Raw genomic sequence first — 9,425 nt, forward strand, 5'->3', positions numbered from 1 at the left:
GCACTTTTCTATCTCCAAAGTGCAGCTGGTTGGGTCCAACCATATTTTTCGAATATACAACTCGCACACACTCCCTTTCCAAAATAGATTAGTACACTAAGCACCACACTTGAATTTATTATATTTGTTTATAAAATATTGGTATTTCATCCGAAACCCCCAGCGGAAGGCCAATAATTCAAGGAAATGAAAGGATCAATTACATTTTTCATACGCTCTCCCCTCATAGATAAGGATATGTTCTACAAAATTTTGTTATTTTCTTATTTGATCCTACCTAGTTCTGGATAATAATATTTGGGATACTTAACTTAGTCCTAGGTCTTTTATAAGGATAAAAAGAATTTTCTTGCACTATCCACTCCCTTCCCTGCCGCACGCGTCATGAATCTTTTCGACCAAAGTATAGTTATAGGAAGAATAATTCATTTGCTAATTATTCAAATCAGCCTCTCCTGCAGTTTAACAAGTAAATTATTGGAGAAATACTAATGTAATGACGTGGTCTAGGGATCCTTTTTTTTTTTTAGGATTAAACAAAGGGATTCTCAAATATAAGCGCTAGGGCCATTATCTCGAAGAATCAAGGACTGAGCGAAACTCATTCGGAAAATGATGAGAAAGATATCAATTTGAAGATCGATTCAACTATTAATTCAACCGAAAATGAGTATCGGAAACGTGAAAAATATCTTTGTGAAGATCCATTCACAAGGAATAAAATGAAGATTGAGCAATGAAGAAAAAGATCAATTCTTTGGGATCTTTCTTTTATTGAGAGAGAACAAACAAAAATAGAATCAGATTTGTCCTCAAAGTGTTTATCAAAAGATTATCCAATCTCTTGGGCGAAAGAATTATTTACAGAAGATCAAAGATATACAGAAGAGAATTCATTTCCTTTGGAGAGGAAAAGATTCATTGAAAATTTTACAAAATCAATTCGTTATTCTTTTTTTTACATATTTCCAATAGATGAACCATGTATGGGTGGTCCTAGTGCTACTAAAAGGCCCATTGAAGATTTCAACTTATCCAAAAGGTTAGTTAAAATAAAAAAATGTCTTTTCCCAAGATTTAAGGGATTCAAAATCCTATTCATTAATGAATAGGATAGTTGATCCATGGAAGATAAAACCAATATTCAGACTAAGTTTATGGCCAAGAGCGGAGATATAAGAGTAACAATTACTTTGGAGTGCACTAGTTGTACCCAAGATAGTGTTTATAAAAGATTCTCGGGGATTTCTAGATACATGACTCGGAAAAATCAACGCAATACAACTATTCGATTGGAATGAAATAAATTTTGTCCCTATTGTTACAAGCATACCATTCATGTAGAGATAAAAAAAAGAGATTAAACATACTACTCCTACCCATGGATAGGAATAAATCACAGATATAAAAAGAAATGGTATTTCAACAAGATCTTTAATGGAACAATATTTTAAAAAGATTTGGAATAAATAGTATTCAAAAGGTTCATGAAACAGACTATGGATAAACCCAAGCAATCTTTTCATAGACATTTGAAACCAATTCGCAGACATTTGAAACCAATTCGTAGATATTTGAAACCAATTCGTAGACATTTTTCACCTATTAGGTCGGGAGATCTGATCGATTATAAAAATATGAGCCTAATTAGTCGATTTATTAGTGAGCAAGGAAAAATATTATCCGGCCGATTGAATAGATTAACTTCAAAACAACAACGTCTAATGACTAACGCTATTAAACGAGCTCATATTCTATCTTTGTTACCTTTTCTTTATAATGAAAACTAATTTGATCCATGGGAAATAAGCCTACTCCTTAATCAAATCGGAGCTGGAATACTCAGATGTAGACTTCAAGTGAAGATGATTGTTTCGAACAAAATATATATATTAAAACAATACGCTCTTGCAATGTACAGGAATATTAATATTGCCACGAAACTAGAATGCAGATTCAATTAAAGAAGGCGTGGTTCTGAAGATCCCACACCAGTTGGTCCAACCTGTCTAACTGACATAGCTAAAGTAGGCACATGATAAGTTGAAGAAGAGAAGGTTCCTCTGGCATATTCAACTGAAGATTAGGTGAGTTGCCCAAGAAGTGAAGTGGTTCCGGTTGATATCAAAAACCTGATCACAGATGCTGTACAATAGTTCCTATTAGTGAGCATATTAAGAGATCATATGCTTTCTGACTGGGCAAGGAGCTCCACTTATATCTTGAATGCATGGAGAACAACTGACCTCTGACGAAGACCCATTCTGTTTCGCTAAATTAAACAGAACAACAAAGCTTCAACCTGCCTTCGTCGAACAAACTTGCTACGTTCCCTGAAAGATCTTGCTGCCTCCATGGTGCATAATATGTATTAGATATGCCTCAGCAACAACTTAGAAAATGAAACTGCATCATAAATTCTCCCACATAAATACTAATATTTCCACGAATCTAGAATGCGATAGATAATTGGATTAGGCTCAAAATCAGCACAGAGACAAGTCGTAAAATAATGCAGAAATATGGCTGATATTCAGAATTTTGACAATGTGTCCTCAAAAATGTGAGTTGTAACTCAAATATACTCCATAATCATTGCGCAAAACCATACTCAGGAGAAGGAAAAGAATTGAATTGATCACAGATGCTATACAGTAGTTCCTATTAGTGAGCATATTAAGAGATCATATGCTTTCTGATTGGGCAAGGAGCTCGACTTATATCTTGAATGCATGGATAACAACTGACCTCTGACGAAGACCCATTATGTTTCGCTAAATTGAACAGAACAACAAAGCTTCAACCTGCCTTCGTCGAACAAACTTGCTATGTTCCCTGAAAGATGTTGCTGCCTACATGGTGCATAATATGTATTAGATATGCCTCATCAACAACTTATAAAATTAAACTACGTTATAAATTCTCCCACAGAAATATTAATATTGCCACGAATCTAGAAAGCGATAGATAGCGAGTCGTTGTTTCACCTTTCTTAACTTTTTCTCGAAGGTAAGGATGCATTAGGACTACAACATTAGAAAAGACAACTTGAGAACCATCAATAATGGAATAACCTAGAACTAGTATGCTATCATTCCCCATCAGTTCCCCCCAAAAAAAGACTAATGAAAACAGAAAACAAGTAGACTTCATGGAGTGACTTGGAACCTTCGACACTGTTCAAGCATTTTCTTTAGCAGATACTTCAAATAAATGAAGCCTAAAATAATAGTTCCAAAGATAAATAAATAAAGGATATGCTTAGTTGATAAACTAGTTAGAAGTGGATCTATCTAATTCCCAACTTTCCTAGAAATATTAAATACCCTGCCTCTTTATATGTGAATATTGTGAAAGAATAATGAATACCAGAATACCGCGGTTTGCAACAGATCGCCAATTGAAGTGCAAACGTTGTCAAATTGAACTAGACCTCAAATGTTGTAGCAACTCACTCGTCTGAAACCATAATGTATAAAAGCAAAGACAAACTGTATCGTAACAAAGTAAATCGTAACCAGGTAAAGAAAAATCTTTTAAACAAGTTAAAGACAAATCTTTTAAATAGACACTTGTCACACATGAAAAAACGAATGTATAATACAAAAACATATTTCAAACACGTAAACTACCATGGGGCCCACAACTTTACCAGCTACCTGCCTCTCGTCCTTCATGCATACCCAACGTATTTACCTCTGTCTCTTTTGAATGTCCAACGTGTCTACCTCCTAGCTAACCAATGCGAAAGCAAGAGTTCCGGGTTCACCACTGGATATTACAAGGCTTAACCCTGAACTCAGGAATGCGCCAGATGACCGGGAAATCGCATTTACGGGGCGGTTGGGGGAGGGCTGACCTAACTCGAGGTCTATTACAGACAAGGGGAGGCTACTCGGCATGCGATTACTCGTTGATGAATTCTTATTTCTTTCTCCTATACTATCATATCTGCCTTGTGTATCATCCACTTTTCACTGCGTATGGCATCTTCTTGCTTATGGATCTTCTTGTTGTTATACTGCAGATTGTGGATTATGTGTGTTCATTTAACAGTGTTTACTACTTTTAATCTTTGTTCGATAGATTCATACATTCCAGTCCTGTTAAGTTTAATTTTTTTTCCAGTTTCAAGTCAACTAAACTGATTTTATTAAAAGCTCTTTGTAAAAAACTTGGCCAATTAATTTAAGAGAGAAAAATAAGCATTAAAATTAAAATACGGATGCAAGACACAGTGCAAATAGATTTCTTGAATATATATTTCTTTGCATTAATAATCGTTTTAGCTTTTATCAAAAAAATAATTTTGGGCAATTGCTTTGAAGGGAAAGCTGCATGACAGTCAGTCCCGGCATTGCTTTGCTTTTACAATGTAGTTAAGTTTCATTAATCTGCAATTTAGTTCAACTCCATTAATTTGTTGGAAACAGACTAAGAGAATGTAAACCATGAAAAACCTAAAAATTGTATTCCAAAAAGTAAAATCTTTACTATGGATGGTCTTGACCAAGGGTTTTCATGTTCTCCGTCGATGGCAAGATAAGGCTTATGTTACATTGAACACATCTACCTCTCAGTTTCCTACCAACACAATGGTGGTCACATGAAGTTTGACACTTGGTTGGATTCCTTACCACCTCATGGCATTTACATGAGTTGTCAATTTCAACGATCAAGATTGTACCTTAGTAAATAATGACATGGTTCATTCAGGAGCTCTGCATTCCTGGAGGAATGTATGCAATATTTAGCAGTAAAATTACTCGAATAATTTGTCAAATTCTATTATGTTATAAGAGATATGGCTTCAACTTTGTCACAGGTGATTTATTGAAAGAGATTCCAAAGCTGGAATTCATCTCGATCACACCAAAAGACTACGTGGTAAGACTTCTAAGGTAATATTCTCTTTTTCAGAGTGTCAAAATATATACACATCATTATTTTTATATTTCTCAAGTTTTTATTCCCTTTTTCTGAAGGCGCCTCGGTCGACTAAAATTTATTTTTCTTGCGATGTTTAACTGTAGGACAGCGGTGGCTCTCCTATATATCCTCTACAGGTTCATTTGAAACCCTAGAATACCACACAATTCGTTCTTGAATTTGCCTCTGTGCAACAGAGATACTAATTATAACCCCGATTTTAATTCCTCACAGGTACATCTAAAAGGGTGTTAATTCGGCCATAACTCCCTGGAGGATTTACTTTCTAGAGCTGTAAACTTTAGTTATTTATCGTTATCCCCTTGCTTGTTTGCTTATTGTTCCTTTGCTGGGAACGGGCACCACGCTAAAGAAATATACCCTTCGCCTAAAGAAAGTCACGGGACTGCTCGCATATAGATGGCACGGGACTACTTGCTTTGGCAATAGGGGGCTCAGGAACTAGCATAAGGTATACTTCGGCCTCTGATGATGCGTCAACCGCGACTGGTGCTACTACTAACCCATAGATTAGAGTACAGTACCCTTCAAAAGAAGATCGATAGGCAGCACTAAAAAAGCCACTTACAGTTTGACGCATACAATTGGGCCTTCAAGGCAAGGGCCCTTTCCAGAACAATGAAGTCAGTAGAAAGAGATAAGGAAGGTAGGAGCTCCCACCAGTCCTAGAAGGGTTATTCTACCCTTCATGCTGATGGAAAAAGAGTCTACTAGCTGCAGAAGAACTGGTCGAAGCCAAACCAACGAAATGGCATGAACAAAAACAACTTCTGTAATCGTAGAAAGTAAAATTAGGTCATTGTAAAATCGAGATTACAAGTAGTAAAGCTGAAGCTCCCCCCTTCACAGATCCTGCTGCTCGACACTCTCTGCTCCTCTGCTCAAACTAGCTGGTCGACACTCTCTGATTTGCTCCTCTGCTCCTCGAACTTGCTCCGGAGAAAGCATTTCTAGACCAACGTGGACACCTCTGGATACTTAAAACATATGCAAACATCTGGCACTTGCAGGATGCAGGATACTACATGCAGGACACGGTGAACAGGTACCAAAAACCTTAGGACAAACTAAGTTGTGCGCACATCGGGCCAAGTGAGGTGGGCAATAAGAGGGTAAACTAAAAACTTTGGTTAAAGGTTTCTGGCGAACAAAGCGCCCACCATAAAGTTTGGTTAAATAGTGAGTAACCCACAGAAATCCATGGTCAACCCGCAACTTAATAGCCAGTCAACGCCCTATCGAACGCCATAGTCCTTGCTATGCCGAAGGCAGGGACTAATAATAGATGGGCGATATTATTATAAAGCATCTACAATTTATGTTCTGCAGATGTAGGAACAACATCATCTGTTTGTGTGATCACTACAAAACGTGTTTTTTATTTGTTCAGCAATTTTAGAATTTTTTCTTTAATAATTATGGAGTCTCAAGATGCTATTTTAAGCTTTATAACACACAATAATATTTAGTATTGTTGGAAAATTACCCATATTCGAATTTTACTTATGTTTTGTTTGAATTTTATTTTTCTTTTGAAATCCTATTAGAGCAACAATTTTGATTTTGATCAATTTGTATTAGCGAAATGTCATTCTAAGCCTCCCTAACAGATGGGCATGTTTATTTAAAAAGAATTACAATCTAAAACATAAGTTTCTCAGCCAATAGAATAATTAGAATTTAAATGACAGGCTTAGCTAAATGACATAATTGCAAATGGACAACACCAATCCAACCAATGAGAATGTAAGTCTCCTTATGGTAAAAGGTTTTTTTTATATATGTAATTATTTTTAGTACGTTTGACCATGAGTTATGATAAGTTGAGCATCAAGAAAAGTGAGGTAAATAAATAAATAAATTTTTTTGAAAGGTAGTTATGAATTGTAGAGGTGGAAACAATAGAGTAAAAGATACTTGCCTAAATCTGAAGTAAATTAAATTTGAGTTAAAATTCTTAAAATTATATATATATATATATATATATATATATATATATATATATATATATATATATATATATACTCGGTGGGAGATAAAGACTGAGAAAAGAGTTGTAAACACAATTTTTTAGGAAAAATTAAAGAAACCTAGGCTAAAAGGGAACACTGCCAAGGAGAAATATGTTGGAAGAATAATGTTAAAAAGACATTATTGAGAATCAATAAAGGTTATTGATGTTAGCCAAGATCATCTTATCCTGGGGGAATAAAAGTTGACTCAAGTTTTGGTGGATTGGTGTTTCTGAGCCACAATTTTTCTAGACTAAATTGCTGGTTTGAGATTACTATTTATATCATTATTCTTAATATTCAACATTATGTTTAGAGAAATTGCAGTATGAGAGAAATCTAATTATTTCTGCATCATTAGATATAAAATTCCGAGTTATGAGAAAATTGTGTAAAGGTTAGATGAGGAAAAGTTTGGTTGTAATTTACTTAGAGTATTATAAGCACTTATGTATTTACAATTTCTACAGTAAATGAAGGAAAGTACTATTTGTTTATATTTGGATGTATAAAAGCTGCATGCAAAAAGATGGAGTTGAATTAGGGGAACTGTATGATCGCCCCCTCCATATAAGTGTTTGATTTCTATGTGTTAAAAATTATATGCATACATTGATTTATTTTAGCAGGTTAGAAATAGCGAAGGTACAAAGTTTAAAAAAAACGAGTCAATAGTGAAATCTTAGGTATGCCAAATCATTAGGTGAGAGGAAAGGCCTAGATTTGAATGATGGATGCAACAATCACTTTTAATCTCACTAGAGTGTGGGAAAAGTGATAATGAGGGAATCAGAGAAGCGTTTAGCAGGTTCTTGGCGTGGTGGGGCCTGACCCAGGTTCAACATTAGTTAGCCAATCAAATCCCTACACTACTCGCCCTTTTGGCATCAACCTGTGGAGCGCGGACTGAAGTCTCACCCAAAGCAGTATGTGGGGATGCTGGAACCAAATTTCCTCACCTTGAGATGGTTGTGATGTCGGTTTATACCCTCTGTTCCTACTTTCGCACAGGCCACTAAGCTTTAGGGCTTTGTCAGTCTACCCCTTTATTCTACCCTTCAGTACCTTTGTGAAGGTGTACGACTGACCTTCGCTCGGCCTTAACCCGAGAACTAGGTACTTTCGCGCTCCTATAGCGGCGTATTGTATAGGTTCCCTAGTTATCTTAAGTGTTTTAATTATCTTACTAAATAATCACAGTTAGCGCTGCGTAAACTAATATTCTTACTTGCGTTCAATTAACCAATACAGTCACATACATTCACGCATCACATGAACATAGTAATTCAAACATAAACCAGAATATAACCAAACGCATTCATAAGAAATAAATACACAAAATTTGCAGAATACTTCTCTTTATTGATGTCTTCAGATTAATACAGACTATATCTTCCCTGCGCACATAGCTACAGGGGTTCGCTCACTCAGCTATGGACTTCCACCCTAGGCCTCTGTGCACTCAGTCATAGAGCCTCTACCTACATTAAAACTCGAAACACTTAGACTTCTCTATCAAGACTTCAAAACTCATCTACCAACTTACTTCTTAGAGCTTACTTAGCTCAATTTTTATACAATCACATGGTCTGCGTACCATGGGTGGGTCTTTACATCCAAATTTACATTTTAAAAAATAATGGCAGATAACCCTTTATGACTGTTAGCACCTTCATGCCTCGTGACCACAAAATGTGGATACTTTACAACTTTATTAAAAAATTTGTCCCAAAACATGGGCTTTTAGCCCCAAAAATGTCATTGGGGTAACTCGTTCCCAACAGGCCCCCAACAAAAACATGGTGACTCACCCTCGAGTCACTCTGTGGGCGCGGAGATCTTGGTGTGAAGACCTCCCAACTCGACCTATTTGACGGCAACCTCAGTGGTGCACTGTGTGGCTGCTTGCTTTGCTTCTTCAACCAACTGCTCCATCGTTGGTCCTGAACTGTGAAGCTGAAGCTTCTACTGAGTAGCTTGTAGATTAGCAAGCTTTCCTTCAATAGAGGTCGTGACCGAATAAGCCTCATCCAACCAGGGCTTCAATCACACCTTCAACACTGCCTCTTTGTGATACGCTGGATCTACCTGTTCTTTCAATTGTTTGGCCCCCTTCAGTTTTGCCAATCTCTGTGTGAGAGCGACGGTTCGTGCTGTACCTTTTACTTTGTTATAGTGCTGCTGTAGTTCTCGCACTTCTGTCTCCAGCCGTTGTACATTAGGGTCGTCCTGTAGGCTCAGTAGGACCTCGAATGACTATTCAAAAAGTTGTGTGCAGTCTGCTACTGCACTGTCTACCACCACTATCGCCTATGTGACAACGGTTGAATGCTACTCCTTCACTTCTGTTGGAGTTGAAGGCTAGACCTTCAACTATAGATCTGCAATCTGTAGGTTCAACTCCAGCTGAACACTAGCCATCTATTCACGCACCCGTGTAGCAAGCTTGTGAACGCGCAGCTC

Source organism: Pinus tabuliformis, chromosome Q (assembly GCF_031772625.1).
Source record: "Pinus tabuliformis cultivar Carrire ecotype Pingquan chromosome Q, CPIR1, whole genome shotgun sequence".
NCBI lineage: Eukaryota > Viridiplantae > Streptophyta > Pinopsida > Pinales > Pinaceae > Pinus > Pinus tabuliformis.